Source organism: Cherax quadricarinatus, chromosome 15 (assembly GCF_038502225.1).
Source record: "Cherax quadricarinatus isolate ZL_2023a chromosome 15, ASM3850222v1, whole genome shotgun sequence".
NCBI lineage: Eukaryota > Metazoa > Arthropoda > Malacostraca > Decapoda > Parastacidae > Cherax > Cherax quadricarinatus.
The window spans coordinates 2,899,392-2,915,551 of record NC_091306.1 but is presented as its reverse complement, the minus strand read 5'-3'; the positions used below and the strand labels follow the sequence as shown (position 1 = coordinate 2,915,551).

The 16,160-nt window shown below is 42.6% G+C and overlaps 1 long non-coding RNA gene across 3 annotated transcripts in view; it reads left to right on the top strand.

Moving 5' to 3' along the window:
* The window catches only part of LOC138852714 (uncharacterized), a 220,039-nt gene that overhangs the window by 72,513 nt on the left and 131,366 nt on the right, over positions 1-16,160 (top strand). The window contains exon 3 of one of the 3 annotated variants that reach the window (XR_011392026.1): positions 9,954-10,090. The exons of the other annotated variants lie outside the window; for them this stretch is intronic. This is a non-coding gene — a long non-coding RNA (uncharacterized lncRNA). Of the gene's footprint in view, positions 1-9,953; positions 10,091-16,160 lie in introns of those variants that run through there. 3 annotated transcript variants of the gene reach the window in all.

The following is a 16,160-nucleotide window of genomic DNA, read 5'->3' as shown; positions in this document are numbered from 1 at the left end:
CTGAGTTATCACATCACCTGACTTAGCATGTCAACTAATTCATCACATCAGCTGATTTACCAAAACACATTTCTTGCTATTTCAATAAACAAAATCCCCCTATCTCGCACCGACAGACTAGACAACCACTTTTAGCCTGAGACGACATGCCCATTAAAACTGGTAAAACGACTGAAAACGTGAAAGAGACAGAAGTTCAGTGCCAGCCATGATATTATAAGATTATTAAATTGTGGAATAAACCTTGGCAATAGATAATGACAAATTGGTTTAGAAAAGCACTTGAGCAAACACCAGGACATATTTATTAGAAAACGTTTGAGACTTGGGATTTTAATCAGTCCGCCTCAATGAACATCAAAACGCCAGCAACAGAGACGACTTAAAGGTACGCCTATGTCCTCCACTAAGACTCCACGGGACATTTGAGGAATTGGGATGAGGAACAGCTCGTCTTCACAGAACAAATCTTAAACGCCGACGATGTCTGGAAGCCTCGTTAATCGCCATCACCGACAACATAATACCGGAAACCACAAAATTTCAAAAACACTGAAATGCATGAGACAGTCATGCAAACCACCACCTACCTAACAACACAGGAGTCACATGATTCCATTGTCTACCCGTCCTCATCCCAATATGGCATTCTTCAGGCCACCATGTGTCACTCACACCTCATTTTCTTAACCTCGGTGAATTAGAAGTGATTAAGATCCTATGACCAAAACGTTTAATAACAAATATGTTCTAGTGTTTGCTTATATGTCTTTTTAAACCAATTATTAAACTGTGTTTAGGAAAATATAGATAAAAAAATGGATTAATAAAAGCAAAGCTTCAAATTGGATATGTATCCAGGTGGTAGGGATGAAAAGACAATGTATCACCACAACTAATGCTCGCAATACAGTGTTCGTTTTGCAAATTATGAGCTGTCAAGTTTTGTAACATAAGATCTGAACCCTACTGTCCACATATGACAGAGTGCGACAGTTAAATACTAGTTTTGCTACTAAATTACTGGGAAGTAGTGTAAACAACATTTGTAAAAGATTAAACTGATATTACTGTAGCTGGAGACCAAAAAGACTGACAGTCATCTTGAAAATTTTGTAAAGGTCCAGCATTGGGAATCCTCAAAACAGACTGTGGCCAACTGCCCTTAAACTGGCCAATGAAGCTGAAAAAGTATACGTGAACTTACCTGGAGTCTACCTGCAGGGTATTCCAGGGATCAACGCCCCCGCGGCCCGGTCCATGACCAGGCTTTCGGGGCCTGATCAACGAGGTTGTTACTGGTGGTCGCACGCAGTCCAACGTACGAACCACAGCCCGGTTGATCTGGCACTGGCTTTAGGTATCTGTCCATCTCCCTCTTGAAGACAACCAGAGGTCTATTGGTAATTCCCCTTATGGCTGGTGGGAGGCTGCTGAACAGTCTTGGGCCCCGGACACTTATTGTGTTTTTCTTAGTGTACCAGTGGCGCGATGGTATAAACCCTGGTAATAAATACCAACTAGTTGGTTTAGAAAGACACGTAAGCAAACACTATGACGTATTTATTAGAAAACGTTTCGGTCCTGGGACCTTAATCACTTCTAACATACGGAGGTTGAAAGACATTATATATAGGCGGAGAGTGAGGTGTGAGTGACGAATGTTGACCTGAAGAATGTCATGTTGGGATGAGGACGGGTAGATGATGAAATCATGTGACTCCGCCTATATATATATATATAAAATGTCTTTCTACCTCTGTATGTTAGAAGTGATCAAGATCCCAGGACCGAAACGTTTTCTAATAAATGTCATAGTGTCTTTCTAAACCAACCAGTGACGCCCCTACTTTTAACTGGGGGTATGTTGCAACGCCTCCCAAGTCTTATGCTTTCGTAGGGAGTGATTTCTGTGTGCAGATTAGGGGCCAGTCCCTCCAGAATCTTCCAGGTGTAGATTATGATACATCTCACTCTCCTGCGCTCCAGTGAGTACAAGTCAAGTGTTTCCAGGCGCTCCCAGTAGTTAAGGTGTTTGACGGAACTTTTACTCGCAGTAAAGGTTCTCGGTACATTCTCTAGAACTGCAATTTCACCTGCCTTGAATGTGGATGTTAATGACGTACAGCAGTATTCCAGCCTAGAGAGAACAAGTGATTTTAAAAGGATCATCATTGGTTTGGCATCTCTTGTCTTGAATGTTCTCGTTATTCATCCTATCAGTTTCCTCGCAGATGTGATAGGGGCATTGTTGTGGTCGTTGAAGGTGAGATCTTCGGACATTACCACTCTCAGGTCCTTCACATTGCCTTTCCGCTCTATTGTGTGATTAGAGTTTGTAGCATACTCAGTCCTAGTTATTATTTCCTCCAGTTTTCTATAACGGAGTAGTTGGAATTTGTCTTCATTGAACATCATATTGTTCTCTGTTGATCATTAGAAAACTTGGTTTATGTCTTCTTGGAAATTTGCCGTGTACTCAATGGATGTGACACTCATGCAGATCCTAGTGTTGTCTGCAAAGGATGATACTGTGCTATGGTTTACATCTCTGTCTGATATGAGAATGAGGAACAGGATAGGGGCGAGTACTGTGCCTTGTGGAACAGAGTTCTTCACTATAGTAGCTTCCGATTTAATTCTGTTTACCACTACTCTTTATGTAGATGAATGGTTCAGAGAACCGACATGTAGATAAATTAGACACATGTGCAACTCTTGGGTATCTTTATTGAGGAAACGTTTCGCCACACAGTGGCTTCATCAGTCCATACGTAGGAGAAATTTGAAGAACAGGAGGAGAATGAGGTAATCAGTTCCTCAACCTTGAGTCGATGTGTTCAGTCCATCAATCTTGATGGACTTGATGGACTGAACACATCGATTCAAGGTTGAGGGACTGATTACCTCATTCTCCTCCTGTTCTTCAAATTTCTCCTACGTATGGACTGATGAAGCCACTGTGTGGCGAAACGTTTCGTCAATAAAGATACCCAAGAGTTGCACATGTGTCTAATTTAACTACTCTTTATGTTCGATTGGTTAGAAAGTTGAAGATCCATCTGCCCACTTTCCCAGTTATCCCTTTAGCACGCATTTTGTGTGATATTACACCATGATCCCACTTGTCAAAGGCTTTTGCAAAATCTGTGTGCACTACATCTGCATTTTGTTTGTCTTCCAGTGCATCTAAGACCATGTCATAGTGATCCAGTAGTTGCGAGAAGCAGGAGCGACCTGCTCTGAACCCATGTTGCCCTGGATTGTGCAATTTTTTGCAGTCTAAGTGGCTTGCAATCGTGCTTTTTAACTATTGCTTTCCTGCCATCTTTATACTTTTTTTAATTTATTTATTTATTTTGCTGAATCATTGTCAGATCTGACAAATTTAAACTCCAGAAATGTCATTAACAATATGGTAGAGAAAATACGAAGACATGTAGAAAGTTTAGAAAAAACATCATATTAATCATATTTATGGGTACTATATATTAACAGCAAAGAAGGAGAAAACTGACATTGTAGCAGAAAGACTAGGGCAAAAAAATATATGCTAAGGTTTAGAGGAACACTCAAGAACATAAGAATGGGGGAACACTGCAGCAGGTCTGCTGGCCCAAAGTAGGCAAGTTTTTCTCTAAACCAACTATGGCTAGCTGGTCTAGTGGCTAGCGCGACGGGCTGGAGTTTTGAGACTCTATGACCGCGGGTTCAATCCCGGCCGGGGGTATGGTTCAACTATGGCCACCCACCCACTTCTCCATCACCCTACTCAGAAAACTGCTACAAGCATCGACAACTCCGTCCGAAAACCAGCACTTGCCAATGAAATTCTAGAGGATGAGTTCAATGAGAAAAAATTGTTTCAGTGTCATGTGCACAGCATTAATACAAGGTTGCGTTAGATGAAACATTACTTTATGGTAGGAAAGGTGGAAATAGAAAAGTAGAGACGGTGGTGGCCAGGATTAGTTTACCTGTATATAATTGACGTAGCAACTCAGAGAGAGGGAAAGCAATGGAAAGTGTGTGAAGAGGAAGATAAAGACTCCCCAACCCTGTAACTAATGTTATATACTTTGAGATGGGGAGAAATCAGAGTGGGGAAGCGTCACGAGCGGTGTTCCACAGGGGTCAGTGTTGGGCCCCCTGCTGTTCACAATCTACATAAACGACATAGATGAGGGCATAAAGAGCGACATCGGCAAGTTTGCCGATGACACCAAAATAGGCCGTCGAATTCATTCTGAAGAGGACATTCGAGCACTCCAGGAAGATTTGAATAGACTGATGCAGTGGTCGGAGAAGTGGCAGATGCAGTTTAATATAGACAAATGCAAAGTTCTAAATGTTGGACAGGACAATAACCATGCCACATATAAATTAAATAATGTAGATCTTAATATTACGGATTGCGAAAAAGATTTAGGAGTTCTGGTTAGCAGTAATCTGAAACCAAGACAACAGTGCATAAGTGTTCGCAATATAGCTAATAGAATCCTTGGCTTCATATCAAGAAGCATAAATAATAGGAGTCCTCAGGTTGTTCTTCAACTCTATACATCCTTGGTTAGGCCTCATTTAGATTATGCTGCACAGTTTTGGTCACCGTATTACAGAATGGATATAAATTCTCTGGAAAATGTACAAAGGAGGATGACAAAGTTGATCCCATGTATCAGAAACCTTCCCTATGAAGATAGACTAAGGGCCCTGAATCTGCACTCTCTAGAAAGACGTAGAATTAGGGGGGATATGATTGAGGTGTATAAATGGAAGAAAGGAATAAATAAAGGGGATGTAAATAGTGTGCTGAAAATATCTAGCCTAGACAGGACTCGCAGCAATGGTTTTAAGTTGGAAAAATTCAGATTCAGGAAGGATATAGGAAAGTACTGGTTTGGTAATAGAGTTGTGGATGAGTGGAACAAACTCCCAAGTACAGTTATAGAGGCCAGAACGTTGTGTAGCTTTAAAAATAGGTTGGATAAATACATGAGTGGATGTGGGTGGGTGTGAGTTGGATCTGATAGCTTGTGCTACCAGGTCGGTTGCCGTGTTCCTCCTGCCGTGTTCCTTCCTGCCGGTAGGAGACTTGGACCTGCCTCGCATGGGCCAGTAGGCCTTCTGCAGTGTTTCTTCGTTCTTATGTTCTTATGATGCATCGGGTGTGAAAATTTAGATATTCGCAGATGCGGATGTGTATGAGGATGTCTTACTTATTTGGCGGATGCGGATGTAAGAAATTGTGCAAATGTTTCGCGGATGTTGGTGCGGATGTAAGACATTTTGCGGATGTTCCGCGGATTCGGATGCAGATGTCCGATACATCACTAATATACATATATGAACAATGTAAGCACAGTGTGACTCCAGTTGATAGCAATTTGAACAAATTATGCAGGATGTGCTGAAATTAGGTAATGGTAATATCTAAAGGAAGTGATACATGTATGATACATGTATACTGAAACAGTGGTATAAACCTTGGTAATAGATACCGACAAACTGGTTTAGAAAGACACGTAAGACTAGGACACAGAAAACGTTTCGGTCCTGGGATACTGATTGCCTCAAACATACAGGACCGAAATGCTTTGTAATATCAACGACGGAGTCAGTAACGACACTGGTGTGTCAACTACCAGAGGTGATATGTGCAGTCATTATAGCTGGACGTTAACTCACGGGGTAAGTGGCGCTTACCAGTATATTCGCTCCTCGAGTAAAAAAATCTTAGATTATGTTAATTATTCTATACTTGTGAATATTTAACCGATATTAACAGAATTACGTAAATGGAGAGGAGAGATAACACTGGAAGGGTAAACATGTACGATACACCCTCGTGGTCTAGCTCGTTAGAACTGAAAGGCTCGTTATTTACGGCATGAGGACGGTCAAGAGAGAGAAATATCGGCTTGGTTCCTCTCTCACGTTCTTCACGGGAATTGTTTTTATTTCCGAGGTCGGACAGGTGAGGAGAAAGTCAATTACGTGCATTAGCCGTTGTCGAATGTTTCAAGGAACACACACACACACACACACACACACACACACACACACACACACACACACACACACACACACACACACACACACACACACACACACACACACACACACACACACACACACACACACACAGTGAAGAGGAGGGGATAGGATCTGTGAATCGACCCCTGCAACCACAAATACGTGAGTACACATACAAACACAATAAAAAATAAAAATTAATTGATAAATTAATCACTTATGACGGAACATTTAAAGTACAGCTCTGTTAATGTGCTTATAATTAGGCTGAATCTTGAGTACTCCTCGAACCGAATGCAAAACAGGCAGATGTATACAGTCTTAGCCATTTGTACAGTCGCTCCCAGCATCATAAAAATGTTGAATCAAAACATTACAGTAGCTGACGCAACTTCCACAACATACACTACAGCAGTCAAAACCTGACAATGATGGATGAAGGTCACGATATTTCACGTGGAAGCTGTAACAAGGTGTACACAGGCGATGCTACTAGGTCACACAGGCGATGCTACTAGGTCACACAGGTGATGCTACTAAGAGTCGAACCACCAGGTACTACAGTCTATCAAGGCTTGTAAAAGTCTGCAGTGCAGGTGAAACGTTGTCTTAAAGTTTCTAATTACCGCTTGTCTTCATCAACTACAATTTCATGGTATTTCCACACCATATACCATTACAGATACCTAGGTGTCAGTCGACCATCGTGGGTAGTATCCTAGATGGGGGAAATGTTTGTAAACCTTAGATAAAATTGGCCTTTGAAATGAAGTGAGACAGAATTACAGCTCTCTAGCTTGCGTATTCTTCGGTGTGAAAAAAAATAGTTAACTGCAAAATAAGGAAGTGAAATTAGAAAATCAAAAATAAGTAATTAAAAATACAAAGAAGAAATTAGATAATCTTATATATTTGGTTTTGTTCCCATACCAGTTGAATTCCTCAATAAACTCTGATTACAACAACCAAATATAATACATAATCTTATTTCAACATACTGGCCATATCCCACAGAGGCAGGGTGACCCAAAAAGAAAAACAAAAGTTTCTCTTTTTAACTTTAGTAATGTATACAGGAGAAGGGGTTACTAGCCCCTTGCTACCGGCATTTTAGTCGCCTCTTATGACACGCATGGCTTACGGAGGAAGAATTCTGTTCCACTTTCCCATGGAGATAAGAGAAAATAAACAAGAACAAGAACTAGTAAGAAAATAGAGGAAGACCCAGAGGAGTGTCTTTATATATATATGGATGTACATGCATGTGTAGTGTGACCTAAGTGAAGGTAGAAGTAGCAAGACTTACCTGAAAATTTGCATGTTTATGAGACAGAAAAAAGACACCAACAACCCTACTATCATGTAAAACAATTACAGGCTTCCGTTTTACTCACTTGGCAGGACGGTAGTACCTCCCTGAGCGGTTAATCTACCAACCTACTATATATATATATATATATATATATATATATATATATATATATATATATATACCCTCAACCGTTTAAAGAGTGCTTCAGTATTCTGCAAACAGCGGCTACAACAAGAGCAGCAAAACTGCTCGCTGTCGAAAACAGTTAAATTTTGTGAACAGAAAATGTTGAAAGTACTGGAGGCTGCGAACACAAGTGATGTTGCGATGTTTTTTAGTGTCCCCCCCCCCTGCCTAACCCCCTCCCCCGGTCCACCTTCCGGTCTTTCCCAGTACAACAATCCCATCCTCCCGAGTCCCCAGTACCACAATCGAGCCAACTATAACCAGAGCCCAAGAAAAGAAGGGAAACGAAGAAGGATGGGTGGAAGGATAGAAACTGGTTCAAAAAGTACGGGGAAGAAGAGGAAGAGGAGAGGGAGGAAGAGAAGGGGAGGAAGAGGAGAAAGGGAGGGGGGGGAAGAAAGGGATTATAAAAATAAAAAGTGGCCCAACCAGTTTTGATTTATACTTGGCAATGAATGTGTGTTGTTTACAATTTTTTACGTCAGAATGAAATTAATATGCCATGCATGGCACACTGCACTCGCACGCATGTGTACCTGAGAGGTGGGTCTACATGTATACTTGTACGGTATGTATGAGTATGACTGTGATGGAAGGTCGCAGCTCAGTAGAACTGCGGGCGCAAGGCAGGTACTAGATGGTACTTTGGTCTGCCTTCAGCCGACACGGTGTTCTGCCTTCAACCCTCATGGTGTTCTGCCTTCAACCCTCATGGTGTTCTGCCCTCAACCTTCATGGTGTTCTGCCTTCAACCCTCATGGTGTTCTGCCCTCAACCCTCATGGTGTTCTGCCCTCAACCCTCATGGTGTTCTGCCCTCAACCCTCATGGTGTTCTGCCTTCAACCCTCATGGTGTTCTGCCCTCAACCCTCATGGTGTTCTGCCTTCAACCCTCATGGTGTTCTGCCCTCAACCCTCATGGTGTTCTGCCTTCAACCCTCATGGTGTTCTGCCTTCAACCCTCATGGTGTTCTGCCTTCAACCCTCATGGTGTTCTGCCTTCAACCCTCATGGTGTTCTGCCTTCAACCCTCATGGTGTTCTGCCTTCAACCCTCATGGTGTTCTGCCCTCAACCCTCATGGTGTTCTGCCCTCAACCCTCATGGTGTTCTGCCTTCAACCCTCATGGTGTTCTGCCTTCAACCCTCATGGTGTTCTGCCTTCAACCCTCATGGTGTTCTGCCTTCAACCCTCATGGTGTTCTGCCTTCAACCCTCATGGTGTTCTGCCTTCAACCCTCATGGTGTTCTGCCCTCAACCCTCATGGTGTTCTGCCTTCAACCCTCATGGTGTTCTGCCTTCATCCCTCATGGTGTTCTGCCTTCAACCCTCATGGTGTTCTGCCCTCAACCCTCATGGTGTTCTGCCTTCAACCCTCATGGTGTTCTGCCTTCAACCCTCATGGTGTTCTGCCTTCAACCCTCATGGTGTTCTGCCTTCAACCCTCATGGTGTTCTGCCTTCAACCCTTCAACCCTCATGGTGTTCTGCCTTCAACCCTCATGATGTTCTGCCCTCAACCGATACGGTGTCCTGAGAGGCATAAACTGAAGGAAATAAATGCCTTTCTCTCCGCAAAATGCCAGCAAAATCTCATAATTGTTAAAGGTTGTTAAGGTCTCCTGCTCAAAGATTTTTTTTATTTCTTCATGTAAATCCCGAGTCCATATTATTATTATGTTCACTGGAAAATTGAAAACCTGTTGTGGGTCATACAGAGCCTGTGGAACGGGAGGTAATCAGGTTTGATCCAAGGAAAGGGAGTACAGCTCCTGGTTCAAAAGCCCCTCGCCGTCATCTATTGAAGATTTACCATCAAAGAAAAAAAAAGGAAATTTGAGTTATGTAAATTCTTAGACAGGTCAGGTGAATAATGCAATGTGATTGTTATCTCCCGCAGCCCGATGTAGCGTCAGGCTTTACTGTTGCTTGCCTGGTCAAGAAGGCTGTTGCTGTTTGTGGCTCACTGTCCCACACACCCATCACTGACTGGTTGATCAGGCACTTGGGGGAGACAGTAATCTGGTTTTGTAAAAGTAGACTTCAACAATTATTCCTTCAGTATTTCTGGTATCTGGTGGCAGTAAACTGAAGGGTCTTTGGCTCACGGATGTTGATACAGTGTTCTCTTATTATGCCCGTCGAGTCCCAGCTCTTCGCTGAGTCTATCTCACACTACTAACCCACAATTTGGATGGGACACTTAAGATGGCGTTTGGGTTCGTGCTAGATCATAAAAGATCAAAACGCCCTCTAATGTTGCTCCAGCTACGATGCCGATAGCTGGTTATCAATAGTTCCAACCACAGTTTTAGCACTGATTTGTTCCACAGTAATGGGACTATTTTAGGTAAATTTTAGATAGGTTTCGTTGCCAGAGTTGACGTTCACATAACTTAATATTTGAATTTTCCTTGAAGGAAGGAGAGACGAAGCTTCGGGTGATCCATAGCTCTTCCTTGAAGGAGGAGGACTCGGAGGAAGAGGTTAATCTGCAAGTGATTCTGAACTCACGGTGGTGTCTTGGTAAAATTTTCTGAAGTAGTCCTCCTCCCCCTAAGTCTTTTTTCAGAGGTCCCATAACAAACTGTTAAGATCTTCGGGCAATTTAACTTCACTTTCTGCAGGTAAATGTTTTTATGATGTTCCCATAAATTAAAGATTTCCCTTGCAAAGATTGGCTCCAAATGGCGCAGCTGAGAGAAGGCGAGCGGCGGAGCAAGCTTTTCACTGGGATGACATTTTTCTCTATGTGGAGCTTTACCGTAACTAAATGAAGCTCACGACAGAGAAACGTTGGCCCAGCAAAAGCTTGCCAGGGACGCTATATTAAAGTGCCTGGCGGGAGAAACGTCTTCACGATAAAAGGTCATAACCCCCATTGTCTTGTCTTATTTACATAAACCTGCTTTGAAGCTTCTACCTTTTTTCACCATTTTCCTCTCAAAACTTAAAATAGCCATGAGAAAACTAAGACTCAGTCCTGAGCGAAAAGTCTAAAATATAGCTGTGCTCTTCCTGGCACGTCTCTACACTCACTGGTCGTTATGTTTCTCCACTCAGCAGGATTTTAAGGTAATTTTTTAAAGCCTTTATGCAAATTCATCTGGTTGTGACCTTTTATTTATCATCATTCATCATTATTTACTTTTCCATCTACACCACCACCTCTATTTCTTTCTCCTCTTCCCGCTTCTCCGCCTTTTTTTCTTCTCCTCCACCTCTTCCTTCTTCCCTTCTCCTCCTCCAACTCCTCTCCCATTGGGAGTCATACAGTGCTTGAGCAATGGGAGGCAATCACGTTTGATCCGAGGAATGGAAGGCTTGCAACAGTTTCCTTCATAAAGAGCTCTGCATCATCAAGCAATCCTAGCCTAAAAATGGGATTAACCGGATTCCTGGACACCTGGATTATCACTAAAGGCAACGGATATGGATACCTGCGGAAAGTCGCCGCCTGCGGCACACTCCAACACAGCATAGCGACCTCGGTTAACAGTAACTGGGGCCAGTATGATCAATAACTGGGCCTGTAGCTCTCGGATCACCAGTACTTGGACTAATAGCTCTCAGATCACCAGTATCTGGGAGCAGTAGCTCTCAGATCACCAGTAACTGGGACCGATAGCTCTCAGATCACCAGTAATACTACCAATATCCAGCACACCAATAATACTACCATCTACAACACACCTCTAATACTAACCGCTACCCCATCACCACCAACACACTAACAGCTCCTTAATCCCCTCCATCATATCTGCAACACTAACAGCTACCTGCCTGCCTACCTAGATTCTCCCTGGGGAGTGTTACGAGGGTCAACGCCCCCTCGGGCGGGTCCCAGACCAGGTCTCTGGATGGATAACCTATCAACCAGTCAGCTGGTGCTAGCCACACATAGGCCGACGTGTGCTACCCTGAGTGTGGCTACCACCAGCAGCCTAGAGACCTGACTGAATAAATTTGTCCAGTTCTTTCTTGATGACAGGCAGAGGTCTGCTGGTAATCGCGCTTATGTATGTAAAGAAAGGCGCTGGAAAGTCATAGTACCTCCGCAGGTTTAAAATATAAGAACATAAGAACGAAGGAACACTGAAGCAGGCCTACTGGCCCATGCGAGGCAGGTCCAAGTCTCCTACCGGCTTAAGCCAATGCACCCAACCTAGTCAGGTCATGTGATGAATGGTTTGAAAAACCGACAAGTTGAAGATTGAGACACTTATACAGCATATGGGAATCTTTATTCAGGAAACGTTTCGCCACACAGTGGCTTCATCAGTCCAATACAAAGAGGAAGGCGTAAGGAGAGGAGGAGAATGAGGTAATCAGTCCCTCAACCTGGAGTCGATGTGTTCAGTCCACCAATCTTGTAGAATGTACAGCATAGGGCCGTAGACGTGGCTTATATACTGTAGTGAGGTGACGTGAAGCAGGTGGAGACGGGGTCATAGTGGTACCATCCACTAGTCGAAGTAGGTCTTCGTCCAAAGGTTGAACAAGTGTTGAAAAATTCTTTGTAACAAGATCCCATGATGCTGCAGTGTCTGACAGTTGTGATTCATCACAACTGTCAGACACTGCAGCATCATGGGATCTTATTCCAAAGAATTTTTCAACACTTGTTCAACCTTTGGACGAAGACCTACTTCGACTAGTGGATGGTACCACTATGACCCCGTCTCCACCTTCTTCACGTCACCTCACTACAGTATATAAGCCACGTCTACGGCCCTATGCTGTACATTCTTCAAGATTGATGGACTGAACACATCGACTCCAGGTTGAGGGACTGATTACCTTCATCAGTCCAATACAAAGAGGAAGGCGTAAGGAGAGGAGGAGAATGAGGTAATCAGTCCCTCAACCTGGAGTCGATGTGTTCAGTCCACCAATCTTGTAGAATGTACAGCATAGGGCCGTAGACGTGGCTTATATACTGTAGTGAGGTGACGTGAAGCAGGTGGAGACGGGGTCATAGTGGTACCATCCACTAGTCGAAGTAGGTCTTCGTCCAAAGGTTGAACAAGTGTTGAAGAATTCTTTGTAACAAGATCCCATGATGCTGCAGTGTCTGACAGTTGTGATTCATCACAACTGTCAGACACTGCAGCATCATGGGATCTTGTTACAAAGAATTTTTCAACACTTGTTCAACCTTTGGACGAAGACCTACTTCGACTAGTGGATGGTACCACTATGACCCCGTCTCCACCTTCTTCACGTCACCTCACTACAGTATATAAGCCACGTCTACGGCCCTATGCTGTACATTCTTCAAGATTGATGGACTGAACACATCGACTCCAGGTTGAGGGACTGATTACCTCATTCTTCTCCTCTCCTTACGCCTTCCTCTTTGTATTGGACTGATGAAGCCACTGTGTGGCGAAACGTTTCCTGAATAAAGATTCCCATATGCTGCATAAGTGTCTCAATCTTCAACTAGTCAGGTCAGGTCAGGGAGGAACACGGCAACCGACCTGGTAGCACAAGCTATCAGATCCAACTCACACCCACCCACATCCACTCATGTATTTATCCAACCTATTTTTAAAGCTACACAACGTTCTGGCCTCTATAACTGTACTTGGGAGTTTGTTCCACTCATCCACAACTCTATTACCAAACCAGTACTTTCCTATATCCTTCCTGAATCTGAATTTTTCCAACTTAAAACCATTGCTGCGAGTCCTGTCTAGGCTAGATATTTTCAGCACACTATTTACATCCCCTTTATTTATTCCTTTCTTCCATTTATACACCTCAATCATATCCCCCCAGATTCAGGGCCCTTAGTCTATCCTCATAGGGAAGGTTTCTGATACATGGGATCAACTTTGTCATCCTTTGTACATTTTCCAGAGAATTTATATCCATTCTGTAATACGGTGACCAAAACTGTGCAGCATAATTTAAATGAGGCCTAACCAAGGATGTATAGAGTTGAAGAACAACCTGAGGACTCCTATTATTTATGCTTCTTGATATGAAGCCAAGGATTCTATTAGCTTTATTGCGAACACTTATGCACTGTTGTCTTGGTTTCAGATTACTGCTAACCAGAACTCCTAAATCTTTTTCGCAATCCGTAATATTAAGATCTACATTATTTAGTTTATATGTGGCATGGTTATTGTCCTGTCCAACATTTAGAACTTTACATTTGTCTATATTAAACTGCATCTGCCACTTCTCCGACCACTGCATCAGTCTATTCAAATCTTCCTGGAGTGCTCTAATGTCCTCGTCAGAATGAATTCGACGGCATATTTTGGTGTCATCGGCAAACTTGCCGATGTCGCTCTTTATGCCCTCATCTATGTCGTTTATGTATATTGTGAACAGCAGGGGGCCCAACACTGACCCCTGTGGAACACCGCTCGTGACGCTTCCCCACTCTGATTTCTCCCCATTTATGCAAGCTCTCTGTTGCCTATTTGTCAACCATGCCTCTATCCAGGAAAAAAATTCTCATATTCCATGTGCCTTAATTTTCCTCAATAGTCTCCGATGTGGGACCCTGTCAAAAGCCTTACTGAAGTCCATATACACAATATCATATTCATTACCATGATCTACCTCCTCAAATACCTTAGTGAAAAAAGTTAATAAATTCGTAAGGCAGGAACGCCCCTTTGTAAAACCATGCTGAGATTCGTTGATTAATTTATGCTTTTCAAGGTGGCTACGAACTGCCTCGGCAATTATTGATTCCATAAATTTTCCCACTATGGAGGTTAGGCTTATTGGTCTATAGTTCGAAGCTAAGGACCTGTCACCTGCTTTGAAAATAGGTATCACATTTGCCATTTTCCACTTATCTGGCACCATGCCAGTTTGTAGTGATATGTTGAAAAGATTAGCCAAAGGTTTGCTAAGCTCCTCTTTACATTCCTTTAGAACCCTTGCATACAGTTCATCAGGGCCTGGGGATTTGTTAGGTTTTAATTTATCTATTTGCCTAAGGACCATGTCACTTGTGACCCTAATCGTGCACAGTTTATTATCGTCCTGTTCTACATAATTTATCATTTCTGGAATATCGCTGGTATCCTCCTGTGTAAAAACTGAGAGGAAGTATGTGTTAAAAATTCTACACATTTCCTTATCACTGTCAGTGAGCTGACCCGAGGAACTTTTGAGTGGGCCTATCTTGTCCCTGATCTATCTTCTGTACACCTGAAAGAATCCTTTCGGGTTAGTCTTCGATTCTCTTGCAACTTTAACCTCATAATCTCTTTTTGCTTTTCTAATTCTCTTTTTTATTTCTCTCTTTAACTGAATATATCGATTTCTTAATTACCCCTCTCCTCTTTTGATTTGCCTGTATATGCCTCTCCTTTGACCAATCAGATATTTTAATCTATTGTTCATCCATTTAGGATCATTTTTGTTTGATCTGATTTCCCTATTTGGAACATAATTTGACTGAGCAGCTAGAACTATGCCCTGGAAAGCGTCATATCGGCAACCATCGCCACCTACCTGACCCTTAGTCAGGTCATTCCAGTTCAGCCCACCTAAGTAATTTTTCAGTCCTATGAAATCAGCCAAGCGAAAACAGGGACAGAGACTTGGTTGCCATTATTAGAGGAATTCCATGATATATTAAAACTTAGTGATTTGTGATCACTTTCCCCAAGCTCATCATTAACCTCAAGATTATTAATTAGTGTTTCCCTACTGGCAAGAACCAAGTCAAGGAGGTTATTTCCCCTAGTTGGCTCTGTCATAAACTGTTTTAAAAAACAATCCTGGATCGTATCAAGAAAGTCACCTGACTCTAAATTTCCTGTCAAATTGCTCCAGTCAATCTGTCTATAGTTGAAATCTCCCATTAGCACAACATTTTCGTATGTAGATGCCTTACGAATTTCGTCCCATAGAAGTTTACCGCACTCCCTATCAAGATTTGGGGCCCTGTAAATCACACCCAAAATTAGTTTTTCTCGGCCCTCGAGAAGCTGTAACCAAACAGATTCAGTGGCTGACGCTTCTAATTTTATATCTTGTCTAACACAACAGTTTAAATTGTCTCTGACATACATCGCTACTCCACCATCCTTCCTGTTGACCCTGTCAGTGTGGAATAATTTATAGCCTTGTATGTGACATTCAAAAGGCATCTCTCTATCTTTCAGATTGAGCCAGGTCTCTGTTATAGCAATAATATCTATGTTTCCTGCACTTGCAATTAATCTTAGCTCATCTATCTTATTTCTTACACTCCTGCTATTAGTATAGTAAACCTTAAGGTAGCTAGTCCCTTGCTGCCCTCTGCTGTCCCCCTTTGTTTGCTGACCTGATCTATTGTCTTTATTTATAACTTCATGCTGAATGCCTTTTATACATTTACTGTTTCCAACCCTAGTGTTGCAACCTGCTTGTTTCCCACACACACCCATACCTCTATCTTCTATCAGTTTAAAATCATAGGCATTTCACCAATGGCCTTCTCAATTGAGTTTGCAAGTGCTACCACCCCATCCCTTGCATACATGTTTGCCATAAAAGTTGTTCCAGTTGTCAATGAATGGGACTGCAAGTTCCTTGCATTATCTGTCTAGCCAGCAATTTACACCAATTGCCCTAGACAACCATTCATTTCCTACTCCCCTTCTAGG